This window comes from Setaria italica, chromosome IV, assembly GCF_000263155.2.
Source record: "Setaria italica strain Yugu1 chromosome IV, Setaria_italica_v2.0, whole genome shotgun sequence".
NCBI lineage: Eukaryota > Viridiplantae > Streptophyta > Magnoliopsida > Poales > Poaceae > Setaria > Setaria italica.
Genome location: NC_028453.1, coordinates 15647942 through 15656381, shown reverse-complemented (window position 1 = coordinate 15656381; position 8440 = coordinate 15647942). Strand labels below are relative to the sequence as shown.

The following is an 8440-nucleotide window of genomic DNA, read 5'->3' as shown; positions in this document are numbered from 1 at the left end:
GGTCCCTGCCCGCCCTTATATACTCGGGAGGGCAGGGTTACAAGTTTGAATTCTAGTCGTGTACGATTACAGAGTTCTACTCGGTGTAGACCGAGTAGTTTCCATATGCACACTTAACTAGTCCGAGTGGGATAAGCTTCTTGCCGCGTAGCCCCCTAGTATTGATTATGTCCGAGTACACCCCTTAGTGGGCCGCACAGGGCCTACTCGTGGGCCTGGGATGTATGCCCGACAAGTACTCCCACTTCCAAGAAGAATTTGGCAAACCTGAGAATGGCAAATCCTGATGCAAAATTTAATTTCAGCTGCTTTAAAAAAATTGCCTCAATCTGAGTTACCAGCAAGAAGTAATGCCTATTTTAAGAAAGGGGCTCCGAATCAGAGTTTTTGGAAGGCACAACAAGGCACACACATCGGCGGCGGCTAGGGCAAAGCTTCCCTATCCTTCCAACACCAATCACGGTTGAGCAAAGCTTCTCAGCAAGTATCCACGGGCAAAGTGTGGCGGAACCGCCCTAATTAACTTAGCTAAAGCAAAATTGAGTCGCCTGACACGCGATCTTATGCTTTAATCAAGTTAACTAGGCAGTCCGTCGGATTTCCTCCGATAAACCACTACACAGGACTGAGAAAGCGGAGCTCACATGAAGGTAAGTGGTTCTAGAGAATACAACAGATCATCCAACATTAAACCAGTACATTAGTTCTTACAACTCAGGTTTGAAATTCAAACAAGCTTGCGGAGTTCTTGAGCAGCGGAAAAAGAATAAATCAAAGCTAACGCGAGGGTCGGATGTCACAATGAGGCCGACCCTGACATCACCAGTCCCTGTCCTCGCCGTCCGAGGAGGGATCCCACTCGACCATCCACCCAGGAGGGAGCTGGGGAGGCCAAGTGCCACAAGCAGCAAACTCAGGGGCTTCAACATCACCTAAAAAGATTGCCACAACAAGGCTGAGTGACTACGCTCAACAAGACTTAACTGACCGGTGGTACTGATCCACCAACTTCTAGACATGCAAGCTTTCTGGCTGAGGGGTTTGTTTTGCCAAAAGCGACTATAGTAGGTCCTTACTTTTAATATTTTAGCCACAAGTTCTATGTTCAGTTACCAACCTAAGTTAGCAGCTATACTAAACAAGCAAAAGTTCCAAGCAATTTATGACAAGCATTCATATGATCATCACCATCAAGTTCCCTTCTTACTCAGTGTAGCATAGTGATCAAGCAGTCCCAAACTGTGAGAGGCAGACGAATCGATTCAAATTTCTTAACCATGCATGGTGAACCTAATCTCACGACATCCGCGCACCACAAAGGGTCGCTTCCCTTGTCGGCCGTCCCCATCAATCCCTTGACCCGTGTCGGGCCCACTTCTCTTGGTATAAGGCTCCACAGACCCAGCCTCTGCCATTCTATGACTACACTTGTCACCACATGCGGCCGCAAGGGAAACTCTATTCCAGAGACAGTGGATTGAACCGCTCACGTCCTGGTTCAATCAGGTACTAGGCTTCCCCATCCCATACTAGGTATGAGATTAGTACATTCAAACACTTGATCATGAACACTATCTCATCTTGACCTTAGTCCAATTTCAAGTAGACAGACGGGGCAATCCACCGACCACCAAAATAGTTCACAGAGCCCTACCCCGTCCATCATCCTTATAGTTGTAGCAAAAAGGAGAACAAACAACTCCTATAACTCGCGAGTGATAGGAAATCACTCGACTTTTACCGAGTCCTGTTTAAGCATTGCAGCTACTCGGCCTATCACACTAGTGTTTAGATCAAAGGGAACTAAGTCATACATCTATGGTTTCAAATAACTCCTGTAACATAAATGCACAGTCATACAACAGAAGGCATGCGCAAGTTTAGAAAAACTGGTTATGCTCCGGGGCTTGCCTTCGAGCGAGGCAGAAGCAAACTGATCTTCGATGTACTCAGCTTCAGCTCCTGCAGGCGGCGGCTCAGCTACAACTCCATCCTTAGGCACCGGATGCAGCTCGTATGTTCCGTTGGCAAGGTTTAGCTCTACACGAAATGCAAATGCAAGGAGTCAGACACTCAAACGGTTATTTCAACAACACTTGCAAGATTTAGCCCAAAAACTATAGCAAACCTACAGGAAAAGTGTGAAGTCCACTTTATTGGATTCTACTCAGAAAGAGGATTCCATCCCAAGTGATTTCACATTTTTCTAATTTTTCCTCAATTTAAGATGAATTTCTCAAGCTTTCGTTGATTTGGAACAAGATAAAAGAGTCGGGTCGGGAAAAACTTGCGATCTGACCCTTAGACCTAAGGAATAACTATGCCGGGGTCCTCAGATTTAACACAGAGAAGTTCTCGAAATTTTACACAGATACCCTTGGTCAAAAGAAAAAGGCACAACCAAACCCTCAGGCGAGGCGGACAGGGGTTGGGCGAAACAGACAGGGTCGGGCGAGACGGACAGGGGTTGGGCGAGCTGGAAAGGGTTGGCAACTCACCTTTGGTCCTACTGATGAAGTCTTGGGGTCAGGAAAAAGCAAGCTCAGGCGGAACGGCGAAAGGCGTTAAAGTTTCGGGCGGCGGCGAGATCCGGCGGTGCTCCGGCGGCGGTGGTGCTTCTTGTGGACAACAAACAAGCTCTAGCGCTGCGCGGAAGAAGGCGAAGCGGCAGGCGGGGTTGGCAAGGCGCGGTGTTAGGTAGAAGGGGGAGCTCCTCCTAGAGCTCAGGCGGCGGCACTGGCGCGCGAAGCAGAGGAGTGTACAACGGCGAGTGCCATGGAGAAGAACAAGCAAGCAAAGCGGCAAGGGCTGTAGTGGTGGAGGGAACTCCAGTAAGAGGTTGCGGTACCCTTTTTATAGCTGCGTGGAAGAAAACGAGCTTGAGCGGTGTGAGGATAAGATCGAGGGAGAAGAGGAGTGCTCTGTATCAGCGGTGATTGGCCGACGTCTCCATTGGACGAAGAAGCGGAGCTTCGGGGATAGGATTCTTCTGTCATTGGGCAAGGAAGACAGTGCTAGGCAAGCGTGGTTTTGCCGGGCGGAAGGATTGGCGGGGTTGAGCACGTGCCTGGTCACGTTAAACGCAAGATTGGGTGCGGCAGCTCGGCCGGTGTGTGGCATTGGCGTCGCTTGCGAGGGAAAGGAAGACGCGGGCGCCGGTTGGGCGAGCGGGCGAAGGCGCTGCAGGTGAGGTGACAGGGCGAGCGGTGTGATGCGAGCATATGCAGAACTAGCGGCTCTGCTAGGGCACACTACTAGCGAGGCGGGGAAAAGGAGTTGTCATTGCCTGTGCGGCTATTGGTGAAGACGGCAGCGTCGCGGGGCGCGCGCGCGGGCAGCGCGACTGAGGTGAGATGGATGCGCGCGGGAGGTGAGGCGATACCGGCGTGGCAGCGGCCAATCTTCGGTCGCGGCGGCGGGCAGTGCGCCTGGCACGGCCGGCGAGGTCTCGGGCGAGACGAGACGGGGCGGAAAAGTCTGCAGGGCGCTTCTGCACACGATTGGGAAAGAGGCGCACTGATCCATCTTGCCGCGGCCGGCAACTGGGCGAGGCGACACTCGCTGGTGAGGTCACGTCATGTGGTGGCGGCGCTCTAAGCACGGCGCACGCGTGCTCTGGTGCGGATCTAGCTGACGGATCCGCGAGATCCTCTACCGGGTCCATCTTCCAGCCTCTGGTTCTCCCGATTGTCAAACTGCGCCATTTTGACTCCCTTAACAAGAGTTGTAGCACACAAACTAAAGTCCAATTTTTGTAATTGGACCAAGTCCAAAATCGCGGTGGACTTAAAAGATCCAAATCTCCAAAGTTTGGAGGAACACTGGTTTTTGGGACTTAGAGAAAAACGGCGAATTGGCTGGTGTTCAGGGGTCGGGGCTGATTTGAGTTGCAGATTTGGAAAGCTTCGGAGGTGAATTGGTCCAAGGTCCAATTAACAAATTTGTTGTAGGGACTTTGTTCTCCAAATTCTATAAGGGATTTCTTGATGTTCAGCACAACTTTCCAAAGATAAACCTTCCCTAAGGCGCTAGGTTGGGCTGATTTTCCAGACTTAGTCAAAAATGGCTGAAGGAGTCTGAGTCGATCAGATTAGGGAACTTGTCTTAAGATTAAAACTCGGCTGATTTAATCTAGGTCGTTACACAAAGCTTCCCTGGTATGTGCAGCAATAGGTGTCGCCAAATGAATCCAGAAGGATTGCGATGCAAGGTGAAAGGCACAAGGCGGCTTGCAACCTATCTAGGGCTTGCGCGGTGAGAATTCACACAAGGTGGGTAGCGGGGCAAGTCAAGTAATGCAATGGATCGACTTGTTGTATGGATAAAGGTGGATGGGATAGCGGCGGTAACAAAACAACAGCGGGCGATTGAACTACGACAACAAACACACTAAACCAGCAAGAAGACTCAACCACGAACACAAACTCAACAAAGCAAATCTGACACGAAATTATAAATGCTAAAAAAGGAGAGAGGATAGAAGAAAGTGTATGTGTTTTAGGGCTTTTTTTGGACTATAGGTGATGAAAACAAGATGAATCTAAAAGACACATGATAATATACCTCACAGACAACCTGAAATTTTGATACCACTTGATGTAGCACTGGTCCGATCTTCCGATAGGTATGGGTAATTCGATTGGTGGAGAACTTGATGTTGACGATCCAGGTTTCAATCAAATACGATTTGAACCCCTGCAACCACTATAGCGCTACTCCGTTGGTTATCAACCAAGCACAACTCGATTGACCTCACCAAGAAGGCTTTTCCCTGCAAGCAAATCGAAAAACACAAGCAAGAAAGTATAAACACACAATCTGAAATTGCAAATGTATATGAAAAAAATCTAAGTAAGAGGTTTGAGCTCTCAATTTGAAAGGACTAATCGACACGGTCGAGGAGAACAAGAACAGGGGCCTTGGATCATAGTAAAAGGACTTGTCGCACAGTTACAATGAATAAATCTCAGTTTCTCAATAAAAAACTAGAATTAAAAAAACCCGAGTTTCTAAAGCGGCAGCTACTGAGTTTATATCAAAAAGAGCGAGCTAGGGTTGGGGGCAACCAGGGGGGCGCCCACAACATGGGCTTAAGGCCCGACACGATACAAAGCCAACGTGGTCCAAAATTGGTGACACAACACCTTATCGTAGTCACACAGAATGATCCACAATATTTCTGGAGCTAGGTCCAGAACCAAATGAAAGCCTTCATCATCTTCTTTCCAACCATCAAAGAACTCTTCAGTTCGATGTTGTATGAAGGAGATATCGCTGTTTCCGTCTAGGGTGGTCAGCTGAATCCGAACTGAACGCAAAGACTAAGTTGGTGACGACTTGTAACTTGGAGAAGACGAAAGCTTGTGCGTATCCATCATGGTGATATCCTTATAAGTCAGTGTGCATGAAGCTATTATAGGGTGCATCCTTGAGACAAATGGCAACTAACAAAAGTGTTAGTAGACGTATTGGCAAATCATTACAAAAGAAATTTAAAAAATACTGACTATCTGTTAGTTACATATAACAGACTTTTGATACAATGGTGATATGCATTTAGACATTTGTGTGATGTCTGACTCATTGTATTCGTAAGTTTTAATCTTGAAATAAATGTAGTATGGAAATACGTGATTTGTCTAACATTGTATTTGGCTCAGTGCCCGCCTCATAGCACTTGCTCTTGCATGCCTGCAATAGAATGGACATGGATAATAATTATTTGATCAAGTTTTTGCTCTTGCATGCTTGCAGAATTAATGGCTAGAGAAACCATGTATCTACCTTGTGTCAGACTCGTTTGTTTATGTACCACCATAGGAGCTTTTTAGTCACGTTAGTTATTACTTATCGTAACTACTTGATTGGTGAAACAAACTTCATTACAAATTATAAAAAATCATTAGTATGGATAATTAGTAATAATTTCAGTATTAGAATACAAAGGGTGTAAGTACCACATTCTGATATAAGTGCGGTTGTGTAATGGGATCGGGGATGTGACCGTCGGGGAAGGAAGCGCAGGCAGGCCGCGCTTGGGGATTCAGGGGAAACATAATACGTTCATGGTGACGTACCGGCATTTTGTCCTTCAAAATTTTATCAAATACATAATAAAGTTATTGGAGCATAACATACAGTGTATTTAGGAGACATATATGGATAAGGATATGGATATGGATAATTTCATTTAAATTTCAATGCTAAGATGAATGCATCAGAATAATGCCTTCTCCTGCAAGATGACACAACTCAATTGGGAGAGCAGATGCAATGATTATTTCAGTGCTTTACTACCTTCCCAATCAAGCTGTGTCATCATGCAATAGGAATAGTAGGCCAATTCATCATCATCTGCACATTTTTGAAATTTATACAAGTACGTTTTGCTTAAAAATTAGTTCATGCATCAGATTAACGCCTATTTCTGCAAGATTACACAACTCTACTGGAAGAGCAGATGCAATGATTAATTCATTGTTTTACTACCTTTCCAATATAGTTGTGTAATCCTACATTAAAGTTAATATAGGCGCACTTCATCATCATATGCACGTATATCAAATTTATATAAAATATTGCAAAAATTATTTTGTATTAAAACAACTCCAAAGTAAAGCAACAAATACATCCTTTATACTCCAAAATTTAATCCTGCACTATTTTTTCTTATCATAAGGTAACAAATACATCATTTGTCAAAATTTGTACCTTGCTACTTGCTACGTGCGCTCGCTCAGCCGAGGGTGAGAGGTCCTGCCGCTGCCTGGCGTTGCCTTGTGAGCAGCCGTGGCCAGCCATGGCCAAGTGTAGCCGCACCATACATTGCAGTGGCCGGCTTGCAACTCAAGGCCTGCCTGCCGCGCGTGCGCGGCCAGTTAGCTAGCTAGAAAGCTGCTAGCGGCCGCATGCCGGCCGGCCGGAGCTAGCTAGCTAGCTGTCCCGCGCACGCATGTGTCTGCGGCCGTGGGCGGCCACTGCGGCCTAGTGTTGCTATCCCTTTTGCGGCCGCGGGTGGCCAGCCACGGGGAGGATAAGATTTTTATCTTATCCCCTGTGACCCGTCCCTGCACATACTTCTCCAGGGACATACCAGATGCTACAGTAACCCCTCTCATTTCAGGAGCGAGTGACCTTTTCAGTCGCTCATAGAAAAAAATTGGAGCATCCCTACAAATCTTTTTTTAAGTAGTGACTTAGTCTTTGATGACTTCTTGCTTTGTGTTTGAGATATGAAACAAAAGGGTGGAGCCAACCGTACCAGCGTTTATTTGAAAGTTATTAGTCTTAATAGAACCACATATGAACATATATGTATGGATAGGAGGGTCTTATCTTTCTTTTATGGATCCAAGATTTTCTTAGGTAAACTGTTCTCCATATGTACTTAAATGTAAGTGCATATATGAAACTAAAGAACACGTGAATCTGAATATGGTCATTAAAGTTGTCACTACTAGGAGTCTCATCACAGCTGGCCCAAAACCCCCCGTCACCGCCGGTTAGGGGGGTTTGTCGGATAAAGATCGGTGGTCAATGCAAAATTAGCACATGTAGAACCGGTTCAAATGAAATCAAATCTGACCGATGATTATCTAAATCAGTTCTTGAGGAAAATTTCGGAGATGAGATTCACACGTGAATAAAAAAAAACCACCAACTGTAGCAGCTAGCACTGGCGTTTGGAGGGGCTCACTGAAACGATACATACCTGCCTTGAGGGCAGATATAGCACTGGCGTTTGTAGGGGCTCGGAGATGGCGGCAGGGGCGTAGCCGCGTAGGACATAGGTGGGCAGGTGATGGAACAACCTCTCCTTCGCTTAGTGGCCAAGATAAAAGATAAGGCAGCCGTATGGGTGGCGGTAGGTGCTAAGCACCTAGAGTGGTTTCTTGATACCACGTGGTGTAATTGAGTTTACATATGGGCACCTTTTTTCTTTTCCGGGTGCTAGCCGAGTTCCGAGTGTTTTGACCTGTCATTGTTTCTGCCCGTCGGGCATTCCTCTTTATTAATATAGCAGCAGCTCTCCTGCTGACTCGTTTCAAAAAAAATATCAATATGTTGTTTAGCCTATTTTACGAGGTGGCCTTCCGTCCTAATCATGAAATGTATGTATAAGTATGATACAAATTACACAAACTACTCTCAACCTTTGAGTGTACGTACTAGTGTGTATTTTTGTTCTGCTATATCAACATAGCACAAGTGGACTTGTTACTAGGGTCGTCGCAAAGCTGCTTGCCACAGGCAGTGCCCCCACGATTTCATCGGCCTAGGGTTGAAGATCACCGCCTGGCTCTGCGCACCTGCCTGCTATGCTCTACCCAAATATATATATATATATATATATATATTTCGAATCACAATATCTATAGACGCAGATATCCACATACACATATACATACTCACTCCATGAATACACGCCCGTAACCTTGCC

The 8440-nt window shown here is 46.2% G+C and overlaps 1 long non-coding RNA gene across 5 annotated transcripts; it reads right to left on the bottom strand.

Moving 5' to 3' along the window:
- Nucleotides 1-1981: 1981 nt before the first annotated feature.
- LOC101781877 lies at nt 1982-7030 on the bottom strand. Of its 5 annotated transcripts, XR_002677202.1 has the most exons (6): nt 6712-7029; nt 5958-6089; nt 5785-5877; nt 5145-5691; nt 4564-4771; nt 1982-2040 (listed from the first exon to the last, which is right to left on the bottom strand). It is a non-coding gene; the product is annotated as an uncharacterized LOC101781877 (long non-coding RNA). The 5 variants fall into 5 exon arrangements; XR_002677201.1 differs by having other exon boundaries at nt 5145-5877; nt 6712-7030; XR_002677199.1 differs by having other exon boundaries at nt 5785-6089.
- Between the last annotated feature and the right edge of the window lie 1410 nt (nt 7031-8440).